The following is a 24518-nucleotide window of genomic DNA, read 5'->3' as shown; positions in this document are numbered from 1 at the left end:
AGGAAGGAGGTGAAGGTTATCAAACAGTGCCTGTTGCCGATGATTTTGTACATGGGGATGGTGTACCCACCATCCTGGCTACAGACCCAGCGGATCCAGCGGGCCTTGTGCCTCTTCTTTTGGTGGGGGAAGACAGAGAAGGTGGCCCGGACAGCATTATATAAGGAGGAAGGGTTGTGGGGATGGGGTTTTCCCAACATAGAGGTTTTTGTTTATGTGCACTTTTTGAAGATGGTGGTGAGGGAAGTGAGAGGGGCTCCGGGAATGGTTTCCAACTTCTGCAGGTTCTGGGAGGGAAGGCTATTATGAAGGTTGGGGGTTGGACTGCATCTCCCAGGCACTGCAGGGGATGCTGGACAGCAGCAGCTTTGCCTACCTATTTGCCCAATATCACACAGGCCAGACTCAATATCCCAGACTGCCACATAGTGCCAGGCAGGCAGGTGGGCAGGGCTGCTTCTGTCCAGCATCCCCCTCAGCGCCAGCAGAGGCTGGAGCCACTTCCCACAGTGCCCACCAGCAGAGGCAGAGGCCAGAGCACGGCTCGCCTAAGGCATGCCTTGTAGTGCCACCATCCATACTGCCCACCCAGAGGCAGGATAAAATCAATTGGTGGGCTGTACTTTGCCCACCCCTGCTCTAAGTGTTAAAAGCCCACATCCACTCTAACTAAACTGTGGTTTGGTTTATCCCAGATATACTATTACATCAACCACAGACACAAATTTGGAACTCCATAATGAAATAGCAGCAGAAAACCAATCTCTGTAATTGGTCGACATTAGTACTACTAATATTGTTATGCGTAATGGATCCACATCTCCCTTGGGGTAGTGCTACTTTCTAGCTAGGACAAAGTGTCTCTGAAATGACGGCTGACCATAAGAGAAGTAGCCCCAGGAAGGGGCACTGTCTGGCCATATAAGACTGGCTCAGTGACTCTTGTGCCCTCCTGCCTACCTGCAGGAGTAACGCAGGGAATAGCCAGAGAAAAGGTGTGTGGCCTGGCTTTCCTTATAATTTCTGACTGCTGTAGTTGTTCCCTGAGGCTGAATTCTACTTACCCACTGTAATTTGGGGCCACCTGCAGGCTGCTTTAAATTATGCTGAGGGACTGGCTAGGTGAATAGAAGGTACAGATCTTGGGAGAGTACAAAGATGGATTTGTCAATCTTCCCTGAGACCATTTACATTGCACTTCCCATTTATGTGTTTATTATTTATTTTACTGTGGATTTTAAGAGATTGTATCATGGAGAAGGACTCCTTTGCACCAGGTGCTGGACAAGCAGAGAACAAAAAGATAGGTTGAACTCGAAAGAGCTGACAATAGCTTTACTCCTGCTTTATCTTGCAGGAATTTTGGCTGCAGTTGGATTCTGGGCCAACACTTTCATAGAAGTGTTTGCTATTTAGTATTGTTATTATTATTAACATTATTACATCAGCTACTACTATTACTACTTCCCCAGTGCAGACGTGACTTTGCAATTGCTTAATATTTCCACTTTTTTTTTACTTTTAATTTTAAGCTTGGCTTGGATCCATCAGGGCTATCTCAAGCAGGCTTGGAATTCTGCACAAACAACAACAACCTTTTGCAACCTTTTCCTAGTAGGAGAAAGGCTTGTTTGTTTTTTTTAACTTTACTCAGCTCAGAAATGAATTCTGCTCAGGCTTTAAAAAAACCCCTCACTTTCAGGCTTGAAATGTATTTCTTCCATGAGGAATTCTTCAGAAAGTTATGAGCATGTGAAAAGAGGTAGTCATGGAATTCTCATTGCAGACTTACTTGGAGCCTTACCTACAAGCTAAAGCTCTAAGGAGCTTGGTTTGCAATATAGCTACCCCATTTAGTCCTAGCACCACATGACATATGTGCGGATGTGGATAGGATTATCAGGCAAAGAGAGCCGAGTCAGTCTTTGAGAAGACGGCCTCTGCATGGTTGCTATGTACTATAATGCTTTCAGTGCACAAAGAGTGCTAGTAAGTGAAAAAATGCAGGCAGGCAAATTCACCTGAACATTCATTTTTAGCAGGGAGGAGGAGCAGCAGTCCTTTCACCAGCAAAACCATCTGTCTGTAATGACACCAAGGTCATTATTTTGTATTTTTTTGTATTTCAGGAGTGCCCTCTGCAGAGTCACAGCCCTGCTGTACTGAGAGCTGTACAAACACAAACTAAGAGATAATTCCTTCCTCACAGATTTGGCCATCTAGGTGAAGACCAGATGCAACAGGTGGGTGTCACAAACTAACAGAGGTGTAATGGCAGAGAGAGAAGGAGGGAAAGAATAGTAAAAATGTGTGTTCATGTGCACTACTATGGGCTCAGTCATGAGCTTATCTATATGGGGGATAAAAGGGCATAAGGAACCCTCATATTCCCTTTAATTAGGTGCTTGCCAGCTGCTGCACAGTTAGGCAAGACGTGGGGCAGGTGATGGATGATTATCATTCCCATTGGTTCTACTTACTGCCCACTCCCAGTGCTGGTGAAAGTGGCTGAGCTACCAGAGTTGGAAGAAGGCTGTGACAGCATGGGTGGATCTAGGGACTGACAGCACAGGGATGGCTGAAGCCCTTTCCTCCTCTCCCCTTCCTCAGGTAGATGGCATGAGTCAGCAGCTGCCAGGGACTTTCTGAGTCCTGGAAGCAAGTAAGACTCCATCCCCTGCCCCTGCCTCTGCCTCTGCCCCCCCCACTCCCATCCAGTCTTGGCACCCTTTCCCCTCCAGTGTAGGCACCTTCCCTCCCCTCTTTCCATCTCATCCCTCCAGCCCCCTCCAACAGGGTTTGCCTTCTGGTGTAGGGGAGGGGGACCTACTGCTGTCCTCAGCTGACCTGGGTTTTTTGTAACTGGTTGTGTGGGGTTCTGGGCTTGACCAGGGACAGCAGCAGTGGTTGGGTCCCTGATTCCAGGCACTCCTGATCCCTACCCAATCTTCCTGGCTGTTCTCTGTTGGCTGGGAGCAAGTGCTGAAAGGTGGGAGGGAGGCACTGCCCACTACCACTACTTTCCCACACCCAACCTGGAACTACATGAAGCTGCTTTCTGCAGCTGGAGCCCTAGGCTGGTGGGGAAACGCAGTCAAGGGCAAGGGAGCAGGGACCTGTCCACTGCCACTGAGCTGGGCCTAGTGGGGGCCAAGCTGAAGTGGGGCATGAGCATCCTAGAGCCTTCCTCTTTCCTGGTCAGTGAAGGAGAGTGGTGGCAGGGTGTGTGTCTGCCCCCCCACCCGCCCACTTCCTTACCTGCTCCCTGCTTGTTCACCCCCACTCTCCCTCCAGTATCCCACTTCAGCCCACGATGCCAGCCATACTTCTGACTCCACAGGGGCCCCAGGCATTGGGGCCAAGGGGAACTGGAGTCATGGGCATATTATCTACGTTATGAAAGAGGGTGCAACTGTGTCACTGCACCTCCTGCCCCTGCATGTCATCAAAGATGTTGACTCAAGCTTCCTTTTCTCAAGGGAAAAAGGGAAAACAAGGACCAATTTAGACTCTCTAAGTCCTGATTTTTTTCTTTGTCTTGCACCTAGAGTGACACAACTCTGTGTGGTCCTGAGCTGAGATTATCCACATAGGTCTGAGTCAGTTAAGCTTCCCTTTTTGAACAATTGCATCCTTTGTAAGTGATTTGATATTTCTCTTCTTCTTTTTTTTTTTAAATTCATATCTCAGGCCTGGAGTGGCCTTCGATAGTGTCATTATTAGCTAGTTAGAGTAGAGAGTGCCAAAGAGGCATTTGTTAGGGGCAATGAGAGAAGTTAAATAGCTATTTAACCATTTGTAAACAAACCGTAAAATCATATTGACAAAAGGCCTATGAAACACTCTTCAGTAGGGAACAACTGTTGGAAAATATATTTCCCAAGTGAAGGCTTTGGCGTAAAGGATCACTTATTAAAGTCATCAAAGAACATGGCAAGCATATGATCTGTAAACATGACATGTGAGACTGGATCTTGTTAATATGCTTATTTAACCCCTTTTGACACTAGCAGCCAGAAGCTTCAGCCACTAAGCACTCAGGCATTTAACATTAGGGCTTCAAGTCCTGAAAACCCAAATCCCAACAGCCGAGGGTAAATGGTAGCTCCCCTGAGAAGGATGACCCCAGATGTTTGGCAAGCAATATTTTGAGGCATAGGAACAGGGTGAGCAACTATCCTTTGCTGTTCTTGGCAGAAGGGAAATTTGTAACAGAAGATCAGCTGCATAAGACTCTGCTATTAACTGTCTGTGAGAATTACAGCACTTGTTCATCTCTAGAAGCATGGGGAATTTTACCCCTATGTGAAGGTAAGGGCACTGGCCAATTCTAAAGGAGATGGTGGAGCAATCATCAGATCCAGTGCAATAGTTGTGTTCAGTGGATTTTCATATAAATACTCCAATACTAACAGGAGCACACCTGCTGCTATTCAATAGATAACGGTACCTAGTCACCCCTGTTGGAATGCCATCCCCTGCTTGGGATTTTCAGTAGAAACTAAGTATATTTGATGCATTGAAATTCCAGGAAAGTTGGGTGCCTGCCTATCTTAAGTTCCTTTAAAAACCGTAGGCCCTTTGTCTTGACCTTGGCTATGAAACATATTTTCTGAGGCATGAAGCATATGGTCTCTTAACGTAACTTCTATTACTAGGACTGAGGTGGATTTAATGTCAAACAACTTTTTAAAAAAGCAAATAGCAGAAAAGTCCATCTCCTTTGAACAGCTCACCTTCCTAAAAAGGGGATTATCACTATCCTAAATTGGCTAAGACTGTTGCCTGAAAATGTACTAGATGATGTGAGGAGAACTTCATACAATGAGGATTTTCAAAGATTTTTATTTGGAAGTGAACAGAGCCAACTATCCTCAGAAAATCCCAGCTCCAGAGAAAAAGGCAAAAAACGTACAACTTGGTAAAGAACTTGAAATGGGTAAATAGATGTAAGGGTTGAGTGGAAGTGACACTGGGAGATAGGCTTTACATAATAAAAGTAAGCTGAAACCCATAAGATGCCTATCCATCATGTGGGAAAAATACATTTACTGCACTGAGCAATGCTGTATTGTATCAACCTGGTTTTCCACTGCCAAAGAGTATGTTGCTTGGAGTAAATACAAGACATGCTGAGTGACAATTACAATTTGTCTTAATGACAAATAGAAATACCACCCATGAGTATGAAGCAGTGGGGTGGGAGGGAGAGGGGTGTTATTGTGTTGAGTGGTTCCTACTTGAAAAATCCCAACTGATAAGTCCTTCTTGGCTGGAGCCTGGGGTAGGGCTAATGCAGCTGTCACCAGAACCAATTGTAAGCGTGCACAGGAGGGAGAAGGGACTGATGGGGAAACGTGGGAGGTAGGGGGAGCCAAGGGGTCTGGGCATGATGAGAGAGACCAAGCGAGAAGAATCTGCAGGGGAGAGCTGGAAGTATTTAACAGGAGGGGGTCATAGAGTGCCATTCGTTGTCTAGTATTGTTCACCTCCAACATTCAAAGTTCATAAGTCAAGGCACACCAACCATGACATTTCATAAAAAATAATAAAACTGTGAATGTTTTTATTTGCTATCTTTTTTTTTAAGCAAATAAAAAATTTGCTTAAAAAAATAAAGTTCTTAACTTTCCAGATATTTCTGTGCAACCATGAGGGCTGCCCATTTGATCCTTAAAAATAATTGGCACTGAAATTATCACATAATCTCACAATGCCACATCCTTGGGCCTTAAGAAAACGTGACATTTCACAAGACTGGAAATGGAATCATGAATTTACCAGACTGGTTTATCTCTCTTGCATCTCTCATTTCCACATCCTCATTGTCATTTTCCTTCTCTGGGTCCTACGTCCATTTGAGTATCCTTCTTTCACACCACCTTGTTGCTCCCCTGCTGTTTTCTGTCCATTCTGTTACCCTGTCTGCCTTCAGAGATCACAGCTGGCTCCAGGCTGAGGGCCAATGCAAGGCCTGTCCACCCCCTAAGTCCCATTTTGAGAGTTTGAGACTTAATCAGTGAACTCTTTGAGACTTTCCCTCCCCATGAATGAATTTCACCTCATAGTAGCAGCCATGTCCACATAACTGACTAGAATCCTAATTCCTTCATCTTTGAAAACACACATTCGATGATATATTGCTTGTCTGGGGCTACTGTAGTCAGCAGCAAGACTTCCACTGCTTTCAGTAATCCAGTGATTCTTAACTAGGGTGCAGCAGCATCCTGGGATGTTATGAGAGCCTTTTAAGGGGGACATTCAATATTAGGTGTACAAGCATCTACACAAAGAAGCTCCTGAGATTGCAAATAGGAATCCATAGCATCAAAAACATTCTGACTTCTTGTGGGTTTCTGATTTTTTTGCAACAGAAGAATTCTTTATTCTTTTTCCATAGTCAAAAAATTAGTGAAGACAAAGAGCAAGCATCTTCCAAAGGGTGCCTTGAGGCTAAAAATGTGAGAACCACTGCAGTAGTCCTTGGAGTAGGCTTAATGGACAAGGTAGGGAAGTAAGCAGAGAGGTATGATACTAAGACATACTGGTCACATCTACACATTATACTGCATCGCTGTAGCAACACACTCACAGTATGGGATGGTACTGCGCCCAGAGCAGGGGTCAAACTCAATGATTTAATAGGTCCCTTCTGACCCTAGAAATCTATTAAATCTGTGAATCATTCAGTGATGGCACAGTAACAACAGTGCCATACGGACACATGTAGACCTTGCCCATTGCCTTGTACATTTTATGCCACTAACTCTCCATGAACCTCACCTCTTCTTAGGTAATTAGAATACAAAAGTTTCAGCCTGATGGTAAATAACAGTGCCATACGGACAAAAGTAGACCTTGCCCATTGCCCTGTACATTTTATGCCACCTAACTCCCCATGAACCTCACCTCTTCTTAGGTAATTAGAATACAAAAATTTCAGCCTGATGGTGAGAAATGCTAGCCTGCTGCTCCAACAGGGCAAATGTTTTCCTAAACATATGAATCCAGGGAATGAGCTTAGGTTTCTCTAAAGCAGCTATGCTGTCTCATTGTTTGGGAGTTACTCTGCACAGAATAGAAGTCGATGGGGAGTGTTTTGTGGCAGCAATCCCAAGTGTAGTATAGAGGCAGCATAAGCAGACCCTTAGAAGAAGGCCCATTGACTTCTCTGAGATTTGTATTAGGTCCTTAGCTAGGACACTCTTTTGACAGTGCATTTTCTGCTAGTGAGCGCAAGAAAGTAAAAAAATAACTTAGCGCAGCACAACTTGTCCCTGTACTCAAACCCAGTAATTATTGGATCATTTCAAAGGAGGAGCATATTAAGGTTGTCAGCAGTTCAGGATCTGGTGATTATCATGGTTGCAGGATGGGAAACATTATTCAATACTGTTGGGCCCTCTGATACAGTATCATATTGTGGGAGCATGTTGCAGTGCCATCGTGACATTTGCATGATGTAGTGATGGTTTTTCTATGATGTTACAATGCAAACGGCTCATAGACAAGGGTCTCCCAGGGAAGAAGGTTTAAAAAGTTTCCCATCCTTAATGCAACTGCACAAAGGAAAGAAGGTTTTTAAGAAAAGCCAATGAACTGCTTCTTGAAGTGGCCTCCTATTTAAGAGTGTGCAGACACCTCATCCTCAATAAAAGGATCCAAAGGAAATCCAGAAAACAGTGAGCTGTAAATAGAAAAAACAGATGACATCTTAATACTGTGATCATCTAGGAACCTTCACTTAACTTTGGCTTTGTGACTGCCAAAAAACAGTACTTGGGAAATGTGGCGCCAGGAATCTTAAAGTCACTTTCTTAAGCTTGGAAAATGCAGCTGCTTTGGGAATCTAGCCCAAGATGGTTATTATCCACTGTGCAGAAAATAGCTTCTGCTGTGAACTTTCCTGAATGCCATATTCTTCGCATCTACTGGTCATCTATATCATCTGGCAATAATGGTACTCTCTGGGAGTGTACCATAATATAAAAGACACCAAACTGGAAATTGGGAAGCTAGTACAAAGCCTGATGCCCTCTGTGAAAAAATGTTCATGACTTTCTGCCAGGCTTGTTACCATTGTTAAAATAGGCACTGTCCATATAATTAAAAACTTCTGACAGATGTGAAATCCTGGAAATTTATCCGAATCATTTGTTGCTAAGCAGAATAACATATATCACTGCTGAAATGCATGCCATGAGACAGTTCTAATGTACCATTTGTCTTTTCTGTAATTCATTCTCATGCAGGACAAATGCTCTATGGAAAGTTAGTCATAATGGACTCTGAACTTTCCCAACTAGATTAACATCTTTATTTGTCAGACAGTCCTTCTGAAGCCCAACTGTTGCTGTACGGTTGCCTGTTTGTAAAATTTAATTGCTCAAAATACACCTGCCCCACAAATCTACTTGTGGTAGGATTGTAGTGAGCAAACTCTGCCTCCAGGTTTTAAACTCTGCATTTCCTCTCTGCATTAGCAAACCGTATCCATGTTATAATTCAGAACAAAACTGTATGGGAAACCCTATCACAAATGACTTCTTTTGCCAATGGAAAGGATGTAATAATGCACACATATTGACTTTCATCTTTGATCAATGCTAAGATTTATTGTCTCTCCAGGTAAATATTGAGTGAGATGAGGCCTTGGTCAATTAAGTTTGTCTCAGTCAATAAATCTAGACGTTGACTCCAGGAGAACTCAGTGTCTGCTTATTGGTTAGTGACTAGCATTAACTGGTATCATCCTCCCAGAAAGGGCTGGTTGGACAAAATGACATCCTTTAAAATGACAAAGAATTTTTCAGGCTGCCTCATGGATTTTAGAAACTGGCTCAATCTTCATTTCAGCCACAAGCTTCCTGTGTGACCTCAGGCCAGTGACTTAGCCTGTATTACACAGGTAATCAGGCTAGATGAACATAATGATTCCTTCTGGCTTTTCAATCTCTGGCTCTGCCTTGGGTCTCAGTTCTCCATTTGTAAACTGGTGATAAAAGCATTTCCCTATCTCCTGGGATGTTGTGAGGGATAAACATATTCATGAGTCTCTGAGGTACTCAGATACTCTACTAATGAAGGACAGATTGTGACACTTTATGAGAAAATGTGCAAAATCCTTCAGGAAACGGAGGGTTGGTGTTAGGGTGCCTGGATTCCTAATGTTAGGAGTGGGTGGCATAGGAAGGATGCTGTGTAATTTAATTGACCACGAACTGTTTCTTCATCAATCTTAGCTCTACCTTTCATGCACAGACCAATCAATAATCTTGTTCCTTGAAAAAATGGCATACTGTGGGAGACTGAAGGAACTCACTCTATTTAGATAAAAAAAAAGGAGATCAAGAGAAGACTTGATTATGGTGTATTAAGTACCATCATGGGGAGAAAATGCTAGGTACTAAAGAGCTCTCTTTTAACTTGGAAAAGAAAGGCAGAACAAGAATGGATGGCTAGAAGTCAAAGCCAGGGCAATCCACATTAGAAATAAAGCACTTTTTAAAAAGTGAAGCTGATTAACCATTGGAATAAACTACCAAAGGCAGCCGTGGCTTCTATGTCTCTTGATATCAAGACTGTATGTGTTTAGTCAAAGACAATTATTGGGCTCAACGCGGGAGGAAATGGATATAACTGTGCTATGCAAGAGGTCAGGTTAGGTGATCTAATGGTCCCTTCTGATTTTAAAAGTGGAGGCTCCATGAATCTGTGATGTGTGTGGAAGTTTCTTGTTAACTGGCAACATTGCAAAAAGAAAAAAAAATGGAACAAAAATTCAGGATACCTGGTACTACACACACCAGGATAACAGTATAGTGGCTGCTTGAAGGCCTATATCTGCTCAGAATATTTCTCCTGGAAAGTTTTTGAGCTGAACAATGTTTTTCTTTCCCCTTTGTTTACTTGTGCAAAAAAATTGTTGAAATTACCGAAAGTTTTCATTTTTTAAAAAAATGTCACACAACAGTCTTAATGATGTCTCTTTCTTTTTTAAATGTTTAGGAAAGGTTTCTGTTTAACAAAAATTCAGGTTTTCAGTAAACAATGATTTCAATGTAAGTTAGGAGTAAAAAAAAGATTTAAAAACATTTAGCGAAAACCAGAAATTGGGCAGAAAATGGAAACGACTTGGAAATGTTGCAATATCTTGGGCAGTTGTATCTCCCATTTTCTGAGCAGTTCCAGATTTATGGGGAATATAGGTTGCTATGATATTGTGATGCCTTCTATTTTCTGCGTAACACACTTTACACGTGTAATTTTTTCCATTCAGCATTATTTAGCAGCCATTTTGTCCCTACGGTTATAGAGATGTGCACACAGCGCTCTGTTATTGAAACTTAACTTTGTTGTTCTTGTTGAACTTAGTCTGGACAAAGGCTCACTGTAGATGGAAAGTAAACGTTTGCACTTGCACCTGGAAACGTAGCAGGACAGGCTCCCTTTTCACCTTCCCCGGTCACGAGAGGTGTGAGGAAATATAGGCTCTGTGTAAGTTCTAGTGGGTGGAGTGGAGTGTCTTTTTCCTGGCATCAACATGAAACCCAGGATAAAGTAGATGGATCAGATCCACAGGGCAATGTAAATCTGCACAGCTCCTTTGACTTCAATGGAGCTAGGCCAGTTCATACTAGGTGAGGATGTATCTAAAGTAACGAATGAGCTAACTGATCAGAAATCCAGGTGCTCTTCAATATTTGGCAAGAGACACCCTAGGAAAGGAAGCAAGGGAACAATGGGCAGATTGCCGGCTAAATGCCATGAACTGGAGCACATGCAAACTGTCCTAGCAATGGTGCTGCAATTCAAATCCAGCACTAAAGCACTTTAGCAGAGGGTCTCTAATAGAGCATTTTCAGTGAGACTGATTTGACTAAGTGCTGCTTTCCCTTTCCTGACTTTTGGATTTCCTGTGCGCCCACTTCCTGGAATCCTCTGCACCTGGATAGTTGGGAGTCTTCTAGCAGACTTCCCTGATTAACCAGACATGACTTTTCTGAAACCCCCTGTTCTGTGTGGAAGAAGGCTTACACCCTCAGCTCAAGTTGGGTGGCAGCCTATAAGTATATTGGGGCATACATCAGGACCTGGGGGAGCATCTATTCACCAAGGCCCCCCAGGGGAGGACAAGAAATACTGGGCACAAACTAATTGAAGATCACTTCAGACTAGGCATAAAGAAAAACTTCTTTATGAGTTGAGTGCCGAGGGTTTGGAACAGGGTCCCCCCAGAGGTGGTCAGTCACCAACCCTGGTGATCTCCAAAAAGCATCTTGATGCCCACCTTGCTGGGGTCATCTGATCCCAGCTGTCTTTCCTGAACATGTGCAGGGGGGCTGGACCCGATGATCTGTAAGGTCCCTTCCAGCCCCTAACAACTATGAAACGTAAGCCAGGTTTGAATAGCAGGGTGGAAGAAGAGGCTCTGAATTGGGTGTTCCAGAGAAACAGAGCTATACAGCACCAGGCAAAATGATGGGCATAAGCTTAGTCTCTATGTCCAGGATATATTATTAACCTGGAGGCTGATTCTGTGGCTCTTGCCCACTCGTCCTTAGCAGTATTCTCCGGTTTGGTTGCTCTCTGGGTAAAGTTCCCTGTGTTAGTCTGGAAGGGAGGAGAATGTGGGTTGCCTGCATATTTCATTTGGAGCACAGCGCTTGCTAGAGTGCACTTGGGTTGCTATGGTGACAGAGGGACGATGCTCCTCAGTGTTTGGTACATAATACTTCAGAAGGAGGATTTAGAGATGCAGAACAAAACGTAGTAGGGAAGCATCAAACCTAATAAGTCCCTTGACTGAAAGAAAGCCAGACTTATGTTTAGACACCATGGTGTTCATTCGTTTTGGGTCTGGGAAATGTTCCAAGTCTGAACTAGGCATGTTCATTATGCCTCCTGTGCCGCATTCAAAGAGGACTCTACTTTCAAATGGCAGCACTTTCTCACCTGGTTGGAAAGTGAGCCCACTGCGTTTAGAACAAGTAGATAAAGGAGAAGGTTTTTCTCATTTAAACAACATCCTTTTGTACCTGGTTTGGGAAGCAAACAGCTTGAATATTGAGCAAGTTGCCAAAATGAACCTAAAACTATCCCATGGTGTTTTTATCAAGCCATGTGAATAGCAGGCTTAGATATGGTCTTGTTAATCAAAGCAACAAGTGTTCAGAGGGTTATTATTGAAAAGATGTTGTTCAAGACATTTTTCATAATATTTAAAAAATATTTCTGCTTCCTCTTGCTATTGTTTAAACCCTCATTGGATGTCTGCAGCTGAAATCTGCTTCCCTTCCTTTCTTTTAAAGCTTTCTTTTTTTAAATGAGACTAGAGAATACATTTGTAGCCCAAGAACAAAGTGCAACCGGACTATTAACACAGAGCTGAACAAAACCTAAACTAATCAGTCTCTTGCAAGAGATTTAAACTGAAATATTATCATATCTCACAGCAAAGAGATTTAAAAAGGGTGGAAATATTATTATCTGTATTACACAAGAACCTATGGAACCCAGGCAATATGGGGGTCCTATTTTGCTAGGTGCATGTAGTGAGAGAGACTTTATTATCCAGAAGGGCTTACGGCCTAAAAGAAACAAGATGGATAGTGGGTGTGGAGCAGAAACAGAGACACAGGTGGGATGTGACTTTTCCCAAAATTACTGAGGAACTCAGTGGCAGATCTAAAGCCACTGTACCATGCTGCTCCATGCACACTGGTACTACCCTTTAGATAATATTAATAGATGTTATAAAGGACAGTCCTCATAAGAAAGTAAAGGTTTTCTATTTTATTTACCTTAACACTGATCTTCAGTCAAACAGAAGGGCATCAGTCACATTTAAAAATGTAGATCTGTGCATTATTTCCACCCCTAAACAAAGAGCTTTGGACATGCCAAAAGGATACGCTCTATATACCTGGGCCTGGCCAAAGATGACATTAGTATATCAGATAATTTGCAAGAAATGTCCTTCCAGCTCGTGTGATTGCAGGAGGAGGAGTTAAAAAGTCATGAGCCTGAAGCAATAGCTCTGAGAGGGAGGAAAGTGTCCCATGCATTTCAGGCAACTGTTAATTCTGTGCCCTGCTGCTCTGGGAATGTCCTACAGAGGAGACAGTTCTGTCACAGAAGCCTCTCAAATCGGAGTTTGCTGGGGTGGCAGTGGTGGGGGCCCTCATATGTACAGTCCTATGCTTGATGACTAGAGTTGTGTGGGATGGGAATAGGCCCCGGAGACAGGAAGAAGGGGTCTGAGAAGTGTGGAAGTCCCAGTCAACCCAAAGGCGAGGAATGATAAATTACCTACATGTGGGTGGCCCTTCCATTACCTCCCATTGCAGGGGCAAGGCCATGCCACAAGGCAGGTGGCCTGGGGCCCCAGATTGCATGACCTAGCCTTGCATGCGAACTGCAGATGATTTCCCAGAAACCCTGGGATGCTTATTCAGTGATCAGAGTGCAAGAATGTGTGGGGTGGGCAATGTGGCAAGAATATCCCACCATGCATGCTTTTCCAGAGTGCTCCTGTTATCATTACTGTAGACTCTGCTATCCAAAGAAAATGCCAGGCTTTACATTATCCCCATGAAGTGCTCTGACAGGCTGACAAGGAGCTTTCTGTGTTCTCCCTGTGGAGACTCTCTCTTTGCTGTTAACCCTTTTCATTCCACTTGCCAGGGCGTTTCTAGAAATGAAGCTAATTAGGACTTGGTTTGGTGCAGGAATGAGGATATTTGAATGACAGACTTCAAGCTCATGTGGAAGAAAAATGTGCAGAGTCCCCTTGCTTCAGTCAGGGGATGCAGTAGTTAGGGTCATGGTGGATCCTAGCCCAAGCTTCCTGTATCAGTTGCAATCCCCTTGGTGGGTGAAATACATTTTCAGTGTTAAAAAAGACAGTGAAAGGAGTGATGGAAGGGGGCATAGCTATGAGGAGGGGGACAGTGCTCCGAACCACTCTCCAGTGAGAACATTAAATGCTCAAATGCTTTTGGGGCAGGGTCATTGTTGGGTACTATGCTTGTTTGTACAGCACCTAGCACAGTGGGATCTTGGCCCATGACTAAAGCTGCTAATAATGCAGACAATAATAGTAACAGAATCCAAGGTACCAGGCTACAAGTAGCTATCAAAGGTGCTTTTCCCGAAAATGATTAGCCTTACCCTGAGATGGTGCTCCTCTTAGCATCAGCTCTCTCTTTCTGTATAGTTAGCAACCCACTTCTTATCCTTTGGTCAGTTCATGGTCTCATTTATGCCATTAAATGTGTCTTATGCTTGACTAGGGTCGAACTGAGTTACACCATGGTTTGGTGCAGGCTGTGTGGCATATGGTTGCCACTGTCAACACTAAAGCCTCCCATGAATGCAGCTTCGTGAGTGCTATTAGTGAAGTTATTTGTGTAGGTCAGAGGCAGCCTCAAGGGCTGGCTTGTATTGGCAGCAGTGTGGATAAGCTTGTTTCTAACCCAGCTGGGCCACAGTCTAATTTAACAGCCCTGTTAAACCCTGTTGCTTTGGGGTGTGGAGAGGTGTGTTCATGCATCTGTGTGCATGTGTATGGAATAGGCAGAAATGTCTCTCATTTCCAGGTCTCCTAGCTGAGTCCCCACCCCCAGACCCTCTCCCTTTTCTCCTTCCCTCCTCATTACCAGTCCATGTGCATGCAGTGGTGGTGGGAGTGTGCACAACACTTTAAGTGCTCTTACCAAATAGAATGAAGCAAATCATCCTGCAGTGCATTAACACTGTTGCTGCTAACTTGCCCGTGGGTGGGAAGCAGACTGGTTCAGGACATAGAAGGACATCAATGGTGCTGCCAGCTGGCAAGCACTTGAAAACATACACTTTGCAATTGCAGGAATAATGACCCACGTCCTCAGTTGGTGTGAATTGGTGTTGCTTCGCTGGCTTCAGTAGATCTATGCCAATTCACAGAAGCTGAGGCTCTGGCCCACTGTATTTAAATAATGCAAGCTGGGGGCAGACTGAAGTCTGGAAGGACTGATCAGTCAGTGATGATGTCCCTTCTCTAGTGGTCTGTTGGAAAGCTGACTGGAGTTGTAGCTGAATTGCTGGTTTAAATGGATTGTAGCAATTTTGTAAACAGGCCATGTTCTTTTATTTTCCCTGAAGCTGGAAGGTGTTGGAGGGAAAGAGCAGGAGGAGACAGAGAGGGGAAAACTCAGCGGGGTGATATATGCATGACCTTTTCAAGATTGCAAAGCTGCTTTCACAAGGAGCAACAAGGAAAGAGTTAAAGGAGTATAATGAGGATTAGTCAGGACCTGCAATCCCTGTTCCACAGGAAACTCTGCAATTGTAACTTTCTAATTTCATTCTCAATTGGAATGGAGATTCAGATTTCCAAACAGAAATGACATTTTGTTTCAGCGTAGTGACTCCCCTTTATAGTGCAGCCTGTAATAAGTCAAAGCAATAGTCCACAGAGGACATTTTACTAGAGCCGAAGCCAAAAGACCTTATTGAAACTCATCCTGTTGATACTGAATTAATTGAAATTTTGAAGGACAAATGATGTTCCCTCAGAACCTTGTGGTGTGTCCAAAGTAGCATTGGCTGATGGGAAAGCATTCAGCTGACAAATTATTGACCTGCTCTACTGTATAAATCAAAGGTATAAATATTTATTTGTGCATATAACCTGCATAAAGAAATAAATTCATAACAAATAGTGAAATACAAAGTGAGACTGTTTAACCCCCCAGGCTGACCATGTGAGGTGCCTCTTGCTGCTAGTAAAGATTTGGCCCTGTTGAAGTAGAAGTGCCATACCTAGGACCAGAGGCAGATGTGTTGCACCTCCCTTTAGCTGTGCTGTGCACACACAGGGAGCTTTGAGCTCACTACCTACTCAGTGCAGGTTTCTGCTGGAGCTCCACCTATTGCAGTGAGCTCTATGAGCCACTAACTAATGAGCTTGGAGCTCTAGCTGGAGCCACTTCTTTCACATGGCTGCAGAGTCCGGTAGGTGGGTGCTGCTGCTGTTTGGCATCCCTCTTGCACCTCCCCCATCCCCATGCTGAATTAAGTCACAGGGGAAAAGAGAGGATGCGTTTTTGGGGGGGGGGGCACGGGGGGACAGGACTCACACCCTGGGCTCTGAAGCTACATGAAAGTGGTAGTTCCAGCCACAGCTTGCACTGATGACCTGATGAGTTCAGAGAGCTCACTGAGCATAAAAACTCTTCCAGGAGCTCACACTGGCCAGTCACTGAGCTCAAAACTCACTGCAAAGGCATGCTACAGCCAAAGCTTTACCCCCTTCTCCTCTCCTGATTCCACTACAACCAAGGACTCATCCAACTTCAGCTGTAATAGGAGATGCTTGAATCACACTGCAAGTACTGTGGCCCTCTCTGATCAGCTGGTATATGAACTATGGTGTGCCTACTGCAGAATTGCTACTTCCACTATTGCCTCGTGAGTTAATTCTGCCATGTTTGCTTCATTACATAGCTCCCAATGCTTGCTCCAAGTGATGGAGTTATTGCTGGTGCAACAATCATGTGTTACAATTGCAAGTAAAGGGCATCACAGGGGCTGAGTCAACCCCATACCATAGAACAGTGGTCATCAACCAGTGGATCTCAATCCACCGGTGGATCTTGGAGCCTCTTGGAGTCCATCTGAAGCTGGGGTGAGGGGCTGAGTGACCGCATGCATGTATGCATGCGTCCCAGCCCAGCAGGTCAGTCCGTGGAGGAGGGAAAGGGCGGGAACTAGATTGAGGCCCCCCACAATGAGGGACAGCGCCACAGAGGCAGGAGCAGGGGTAAGTTGAGTGGGGCCGTGCCAGGTCAGACTTATCTATTGGGGAAGCGTGCCCCCAAATAATTTTTTCTCCCTCCGCCTTCATCTGCCTCCCCCTTCCCTTCCCACAGACTTACCTGCTGGGCAGGGTGGCGGTGGTGCACAGTAGATCTTGGGTTGCTTTTAAATGTCAAAGGTGATTTCTTACTTAAAAGGTTGGAGACCACTGCTATAGAAGGTGGTAGGAATGGATACTAGGCCATGAATAAAAGATCCATTTTCCTTTATGGGAGCTTTCTCCCTTTTAGGAGAGAAATGACATTATCTCAGGATATGTCAGGGGACAACAGGGCAGGCCCTATGAGGAGAGGCTACGGGACCTGAACCTGTTCAGCCTCCACAAGAGAAGGCTGAGGGGTTATCTTGTGGCCTGTTATAAACTAGTCAGGGGGACCAGCAGGCATTGGGGGAGTCACTGTTCCCCTGAGCACTGCCAGGAGTGAGCTGGCAGAGGGTAGGTTTAGGTTAGATATCAGGAGGCGCTACTTCATGGTCAGGGCGGCTAGGGTCTGGAACCAGCTTCCAGGAGAAGTGGTGCAGGCTCCTACCCTGGGGGTGTTTAAGAGGAGGCTAGATGAACACCTTGCTGGGGTCGTTTGACCCCAGTATTCTTTCCTGCCATGGCAGGGGGTCGGGCTAGATGATCTGCTCAGGTCCCTTCCGACCCTAGAAACTATGAAACTATGATATTACAACAGCTGTTTGAAAACACTGAAAATCCAAAACAAGTGTGGAAAAAATCATTTGCTAAGCTCTGGCCTGCTGAATTGTCTTCAAACATGTCAGAGATACATCAACGCTTCTGCTGCTGATTTTTAATTGCGTCCAGCACTGAGGTCCAAGCAAAGAGACCTCTAGGCATTCTGTGTTCCTTATGCATAATGTGCCTGACAACATTCATTAGGCCTCAGACCCCCTAAGAGCAAAAACACAACAAACAGGCTTCTGTGGGCCTTCTGGGAATAGCGAGCATTCAGGTCAGAATCGGCATGCTGCCACTCAAAGCACTTGGTGACATCATCACTTGCTTCTTGGTCTGTTCTTAGAGCTCTAGGGATGAAAAAAGTAACTGGATGGTATCAGCCACTTCATAGCTGCTATTTGGACCAGAACCAGTGCACATCATGAATGCACTCTCCTCCATCTGGAGGAACTTAGTAGCTAAGAGCATGGAAAAATAGCCTGGATGGCAGGATGAACAGAGACAGATAGACACTCAGAGCAAAAGCAATGAAGATATGAAACATATGTTCAACCGCTCAGAGGTATATTTGGGATGGGATGCAAACCTGCCAATGCTTTCAGCCCAGGGAACTGGTGCACAAAAGAATGTCTCGGAGCAAGGTTTGGATTACTTGTAAGCCGGGAAGCAAGTGGGTCTCTACCTTTCCCCTATCTCAGCCTCACCTTGCCAAGAAAGAAAGCTTGACATGTACCTGTAAAGGCAAGAAGGTGGTTGCCACACACTGCAGTCTGCTGCCAGCCCTGCTCCATCCAAGAGAGTGAAAGAAGATGGGTGCTAGAGGAAGATGAAGCTGAATTGCTATCCAGTCCATTTCGTTTCTACCACCCCATCACACCTACAATCCTGTCCACAAATGGGTATTTGTTTTCATTGGTCTAGAAAGTTCACGTGTGTTACAGAGCACTTGGCTTGTCTCAGACCTGCTTGTTTAACATTAGCATCACTTTTCTACTCCTCTTCCTTGAGTGCTCAGCAGCCCGTGGTATCTAACACAGGGTAGGATTGTAACCTTGTCCACTCACATACAAAGCAGTTAGCATCTGCCTTGGGAAGAGAGGAACAGGGCAACACAGCAGTTGGGCCAGTGTTTGCTGGGAAGAAGTTTGAAAGCAGCTCTCGGAGCTCTGTGTTTATTAGCAATTCTGGTTAAAAGTCATCAGAGATACCAGCCTAAGTAAGAGGGCACTGCAAGAGAATAGTTTTCAACCAGAGTCCTGATCTTTTTCCAGTCATACAAAACTCAGGTCACATTGTCCCACAGATCAATATGAGACAGAAGACAGAGTGCCTCTTTCTTTGTTGGGATGCAAAATTATCCATGTTGAGCCAAAAGGACTGTGATCCTGAATCAAGGTGAGGAAAAGGAAGAACAATATGGAGGATGTGTCGCCTACTGATGAACAACCAAAAACCACATGGGACCAACTTTGCAAATTGAGTACAAAGGGTGCCTGTAGACATGTGGGGAGGCTGCTTTGACATGCTGTAATTACAGCACTTTGGAGCAGATTCAATTAATCAAGTCTGCTGGAGTGTGCTAATTAGCATGCTAACTAAAGTGCCCACAGCATCTTATGTCTCAGTGTCCCTGAGCTTCAAAATGGCGGCAGGAGCCCCCGCCACCATTTTGAAGCATGGGGATGCTGACACAAGATGCTGTGAGCGCTTTAATTAGAGCGGCTCTTTGAGGAACTGCTGTAATTAAATTATCTCCCCCACCACCACCACCGCTACAGCATGTGTAAAAATACCCCTACAGTTGAACTCATTAATTCAGAGATTGCGCCAAGACACTCAATGTTAGTCAGACTCTGCTGCCAAGGAAGTTTATCAGGAACAGTTTTTGCTAAACAACCAAAAAGGTAAAACTGAGCAGTCAGGAAAATCATACCCTGAGATTCCTCCCACCAGTGTCTCTAACACTGATTCACTGGGTGACCTTGGCCATGTAGCTCAGTAGCTGGGTTTCCTTTCTCCAGAAAAGGGATTGTGGTCCTGGCCTCCTCGTCCAATGCTAAATGGATATCAAGACGCATGATGTTAAGAGATTGAGATGCATAATGAACATTTAAGATGAGTTTCTGTGGATAAAAATCTGCATCTCATGGAGAATGGTGGCATAGGTGTTCCTGAGTCACTTTTGTGTCCCCCCACAGGCTCAAGAGGTCCTTGCCATCATAAGGTAGCCATTAGAGACCTGTCGAAGCTCAGGTGACATGCCTAAGGCTTCTCTATTGGCCCAAAGCACTGCCATTTTCACTGCCCATCCCAGGTCTTGCTGAGGGGATCCTTGGAAAACAGCCTTACTGCCTTCTTTCTAGTGCCTGACTCCATCCTTCCCTGTACAGACCAGGATTTTTAGGCCTCTTTATGCCATGCCAAGTCATTTATTCAGTGTAAGAGGACTGAAGAATGGATGAGGATTTCAGGCTTAGGCTGTGGTTCCATAACTATATGCAGATTATTTTGGACAGCTACAGCTACAGGAATAGACAGTTAACAGCAAGTTTCTCTTTGTAACAGTTGATAGTCAAAACAGCTTGAAAAATATTCATAATGAGAGCTTTGAGAGCAACCATTGCTACACACACACACAGTGAATACTGTCATTAAGAACTCTTTGGATGACAGTCTCAGCAGTTCATTATCCTGGATCACTGCTGTTGGGGAAAAATAGGTGTGCAGGGTTGGGTTTTTTTTGTGATAACGCTTTTTCAAATTAATTTTCACTGTAAAGCAGAACAACAAAAGAACAACATGAGGATAAAGTTGTATGGTGCTACTACCATCCATGGAGATAGCATGGGAATCTCACACCGAGCAAGTGTAGAGCAGCAGCCCACTCCCTTTTGCAAAGACAGGAGCATAGTAGGGCTAGCAGAATTATAGCACATGAGCTAGCAGTGTATGCAGGACAGATTATCCAACCCAACACCCTCTTGTGTGCAGAAATCTGCCAAAAAAGGTAGCCATGGTATATCCTGGGAGAGGAAAATCCTTTAGAAAGTTGGTGTCTTCATGTAGGGGATATATCAGGAGTGGCAGGGCAGGGGGCAGCTTGCCATGCACTAAAGAAGGGGGTGGGGAAGAGCGTGTGATACTCCACCTGGTACCTAGCTCACCCAGTGGACGCTCTGGGACTAGAGGAATGTGTAATTTAAAGCAGCCTCCAGCAGTCTTGAAATCCAGCCAAGGTCAGGGAATCAGAAAAGTAGTTTAGACTACTAATGTTCTGTCATGCACACGTGCTCACTTCAGCTGCATCGAGGATGTATTTGGCACAGCTAAGAATCTAGCCCATAAAGTTAATCAATTTGGGTTCCATAAAATTCTAGAAAACATGGAGCTGGATTCTGCTTATCGTAAAGACATCCTGCGCCAAGTATTTAAAAGCAGGTCCCCATTTTTGTGCCAGCAAATAGGCTGTGTGTAATTGTCTACAAGCCTGGTTTGCAAGGAGAATCAAATAAGAGGACAAAGAAACTGTAAGAGCAGTGTGACTGTGAGGGCACAGCCATGCCCACAACATCCACAATACCTCTCTGTTTTGTGGGATGTGGAAGAAAGGTTCTAACATGATGCCAAGAGGGATGTTAAAGAACAATTTTGACACCTCTCATGAGGACAAGCATGAGAGCTGCTGTTGCTCCAAAACAAGAACGTAAGAGTGAACAAAAGCATCAGGTACCTCACAGCCAGCTCACACAGTGATAAAAACAAGATGTTGTGCTTCTCTCTTCCCATCTAGGAATGGCTTTGGAAAATGTAGCCATTAAATTATTTTGCCTAAAAATGCTGTGGCCCTCAGACCCATCCAATCCCATCTTCATGTGGCCCTCTCTCCCACCGACACTTGCACATTCGAACACTCGCACTGGCCTCTTGGGGTCATGCATGCACTATTCTCGTTCCTCATCCATGGAAGGAAGTAGCTCATTGTAAATGCACTGTGTGTAAGAAGGCAATTAACATGAACTTGAAATCTGTTCTCTTGTGGACAAAGAACAATGTGCTGCCCTGGTGCTTGCCGACAACCACTGCTTTCCTGTATGCACACATGCTGCTGTTAGCAAGTAATTAGCTTTACAGCAGCCAGCAGCTGTAGCTATTGTGTGCTGCCCAACATGCACTCTTTTTCCCTCATTCTTAGCTTCAAGTGCTGCTGCTTTGAGTGTTTGGGGGCAGACTGTCTGCCCTTCTCTGCTCAGCTAGCATAATGGGAAAAGGCTCTTTCTGGGGTCTTTCCAGGTGTGAGGACTCCCCAGGAGGCAAACCAAGGCTGATCCCCCACTAGCTGTTAGGGGCTGCCAAGACCTAGGATGAGGAGAATGGCTGGAGCACGTTGCCCATCCTTAGCTACAGAATGGCCTCCATGGGGACTGATGCATATTTAGAGCAAGTGGCTCTAAACTATACTTAGGAACAGGTGAAAAACAGACCAGGGTTGTCACTGGCCTTTTGACAGTCACCCACTCCTCTGGATGCAGCTGGCATTTTGGCCCTGCCTGTGTATGCTAAATCGACCCTCACCCTTCCTCATAGTTTGCCTTAAGATCTGTGTTGTTTGTCAGGCTCAGACAATTCCCTCTGCTTCTCTTTACTTCTCTTAGCTAACACAGTGAGAAGCTAGGATTTCTTAGGGTGATAGGTTTTATTGGACCAACTATGGAGTTGGTCACCCTAAGAAATCTTTGCCTCTCACATAATTTCTGGACCATTACAGCTACAACATCACTCTCTTAGCTAGCACGGAAATAGCAGGACCGTCCACAATGTTCTTTTCTCTAATGGGAAATAAACTCCATTCATTGCCTTCAAGAAGTCTGAAGATGTACCTGACAAGTACGGAATAGGTGATTGCAGGCACTAAGAATTTCAGAAGTGGGTCACCTGAGAAATTAGTTTCCATTGAGTCTATCCTTTTAAAATGTGAAGAGTGGATGGTATTCCTTCTGAGCAAAATAATGGATTCAGGGTGATTTTGAAAGGCACAAAATAGGTATCTCAGCTGCCCCTTAAATCTGCTTTGTGCCTTTCAAACTCTTCTTTAGTGCCTTTGAAAATTGGGCCTTGTTACTGTTGGTAACTAACTTTGGGCATCCAAATTTGAAAATATCACCTAAACTCTCTGACCTCTGTTGTAGTTTAGATAAGTAAGGGTTGCGCAATGCCTGAGCATGGATTTCAGAGCTTGGCCCTTCCAGCTGGAGCTAGAATGCTATCGATGGTGCTGAGATTACTTGGGAAAGGTAGTCAGTGAGTACTGAAGTAAGGTAGTGGTGTCCCAATAGTAGGTTTTCCTGGCAGTCATGTGCTGTTCATGCATATTGAGCGTGACAAATCAGCCAGGACATTCCAATACAAGCGAACAAAGAAACCAAGCAAACCCCCAAACTCTGGATGGTGCATCCTGCTTGTTTCATGATTCATCCACTTGGATTGAATGGCACAACCCACTGGCAGAGTGCAGGAGACTTCTGATGCTCACTGAACGTGGTTCTATGATGCATTATGCTGTGGGCACATTCCAGTTGGTTTGCACAGCAGGCTGGCGGAGCCTAGAATTTTGTGTAATGTCACATCTGTTTCATGATAAGTTCGGCTCAGTCTGAGTGGAACATACAGAACACTGGCAGCATCCAGCATCTCATATCATGTCACAGAATACGCTTCACGATTTGTTGGACACACCATCATCACCTGACCTGTTGGGAGGGTGAAAGTGCCCAGAGGTTTGACCATAACACAGGATATAGTTTTCTGATTGGCTCTGACTGGCTGGCACAGCAGGGTAAGGAATCCTTTGCAACACCTGCAGGGGTGTTTCATGATTCCCTTATGTGCATTCCAACTGGTCTTTGCAACAGCCTGGCAGGGTCTCGGAGTCTGCATAACATAACAGAACACAGCCGGGATGACTCACACCCAGTCTGATGGTTTTGTACAGCCCATTGGCAAAGCCCAGGATTTGGTATGGTGTTACAGCCGCTTGACATATGGCACCTGGGAAGAGGCCAGGAATCTTCCTGCATGGGGCCGTGTGTGCGCGTGTGTGCATGTGCATGTGTGCATGCACGCGCGTTTCCATGATCAATTATGCAGATACTCAGCAGCAGAGCTGGCAGGGTTCTGAAAGTTTCTTTACATACTGTGCAAAGGAAGAGCCCTTGGCATAGCTCCTTGGCTTAACTCTTTGTGTATGGATGCTTTCCTTCTCCAAGGCTCCAGAATTTCTTACTGATTCTGTTAGCAAATCCTGAAGTCCTTCCTTCAGGCAAACTTCCACTGACTTTTGCCTGTGTACGATGAAGCCTAACCCATAGATAAAGCTTTGCATCTATGGATCACAGAACAATTTGTAAGGGAGGGTACAAAATGTTATTAGATCCATTACACAGACAGCAGGATATGTCCCAATGATAGTAAAGGCAATATGACTCAGAAGAGCATATGTATCATGACTCAACCATTGCACTTCTTTACTTTACTTAAAAACCATGGATTAATGTATTTATTTCCTAATATTTTTTATCTGTGGGAGTATTTTCTTCTTCTAGAAATAACAGTTTGAATATAACCAAGTAAAAGGCTCATTATATTGTTAGGCTCCTTCATTGTCTTCATTGGCTCAGAGCCTAAAAGCTCATCTTCTCTCATTAAGTCTGTAAAGTGCTTGTCCTATGCACATTGCTCAGAAACCAATGGAGCGTACAGTGGGTGAACATCATCTACCCATTTTGGACAAAACTACTTAAAGGCTGAATGGGTATTTAGTTCTCATGACTTGCATACCTAGATGATGGCAGCTATTGTCTCCATGGTTCTTTACTGATGTGCCTTCAGTAATGTTTTCTTTGCAGCTCAATATATAGATAAGACTTCCCGGCTCATTTACAGTTGGATTGTTTTTACTCCCTATCCAGGTGTGCAA

General features: G+C 44.6%; 1 long non-coding RNA gene across 1 annotated transcript in view; it reads left to right on the top strand.

Annotated features, from left to right (window-relative positions):
* The window catches only part of LOC109322635, a 103231-nt gene that overhangs the window by 8561 nt on the left and 70152 nt on the right, over window positions 1–24518 (top strand). The window contains exon 2 of the long non-coding RNA XR_002104443.1: window positions 2130–2243. This is a non-coding gene — a long non-coding RNA (uncharacterized LOC109322635). The remainder of the gene's footprint in view (window positions 1–2129; window positions 2244–24518) is intronic.

This window comes from Crocodylus porosus, unplaced genomic scaffold (genome assembly GCF_001723895.1).
Source record: "Crocodylus porosus isolate Cpor-Errol unplaced genomic scaffold, CroPor_comp1, whole genome shotgun sequence".
NCBI lineage: Eukaryota > Metazoa > Chordata > Crocodylia > Crocodylidae > Crocodylus > Crocodylus porosus.
The sequence above is the reverse complement of the archived record's forward strand: the minus strand, read 5'-3'. Positions and strand labels throughout refer to the sequence as shown.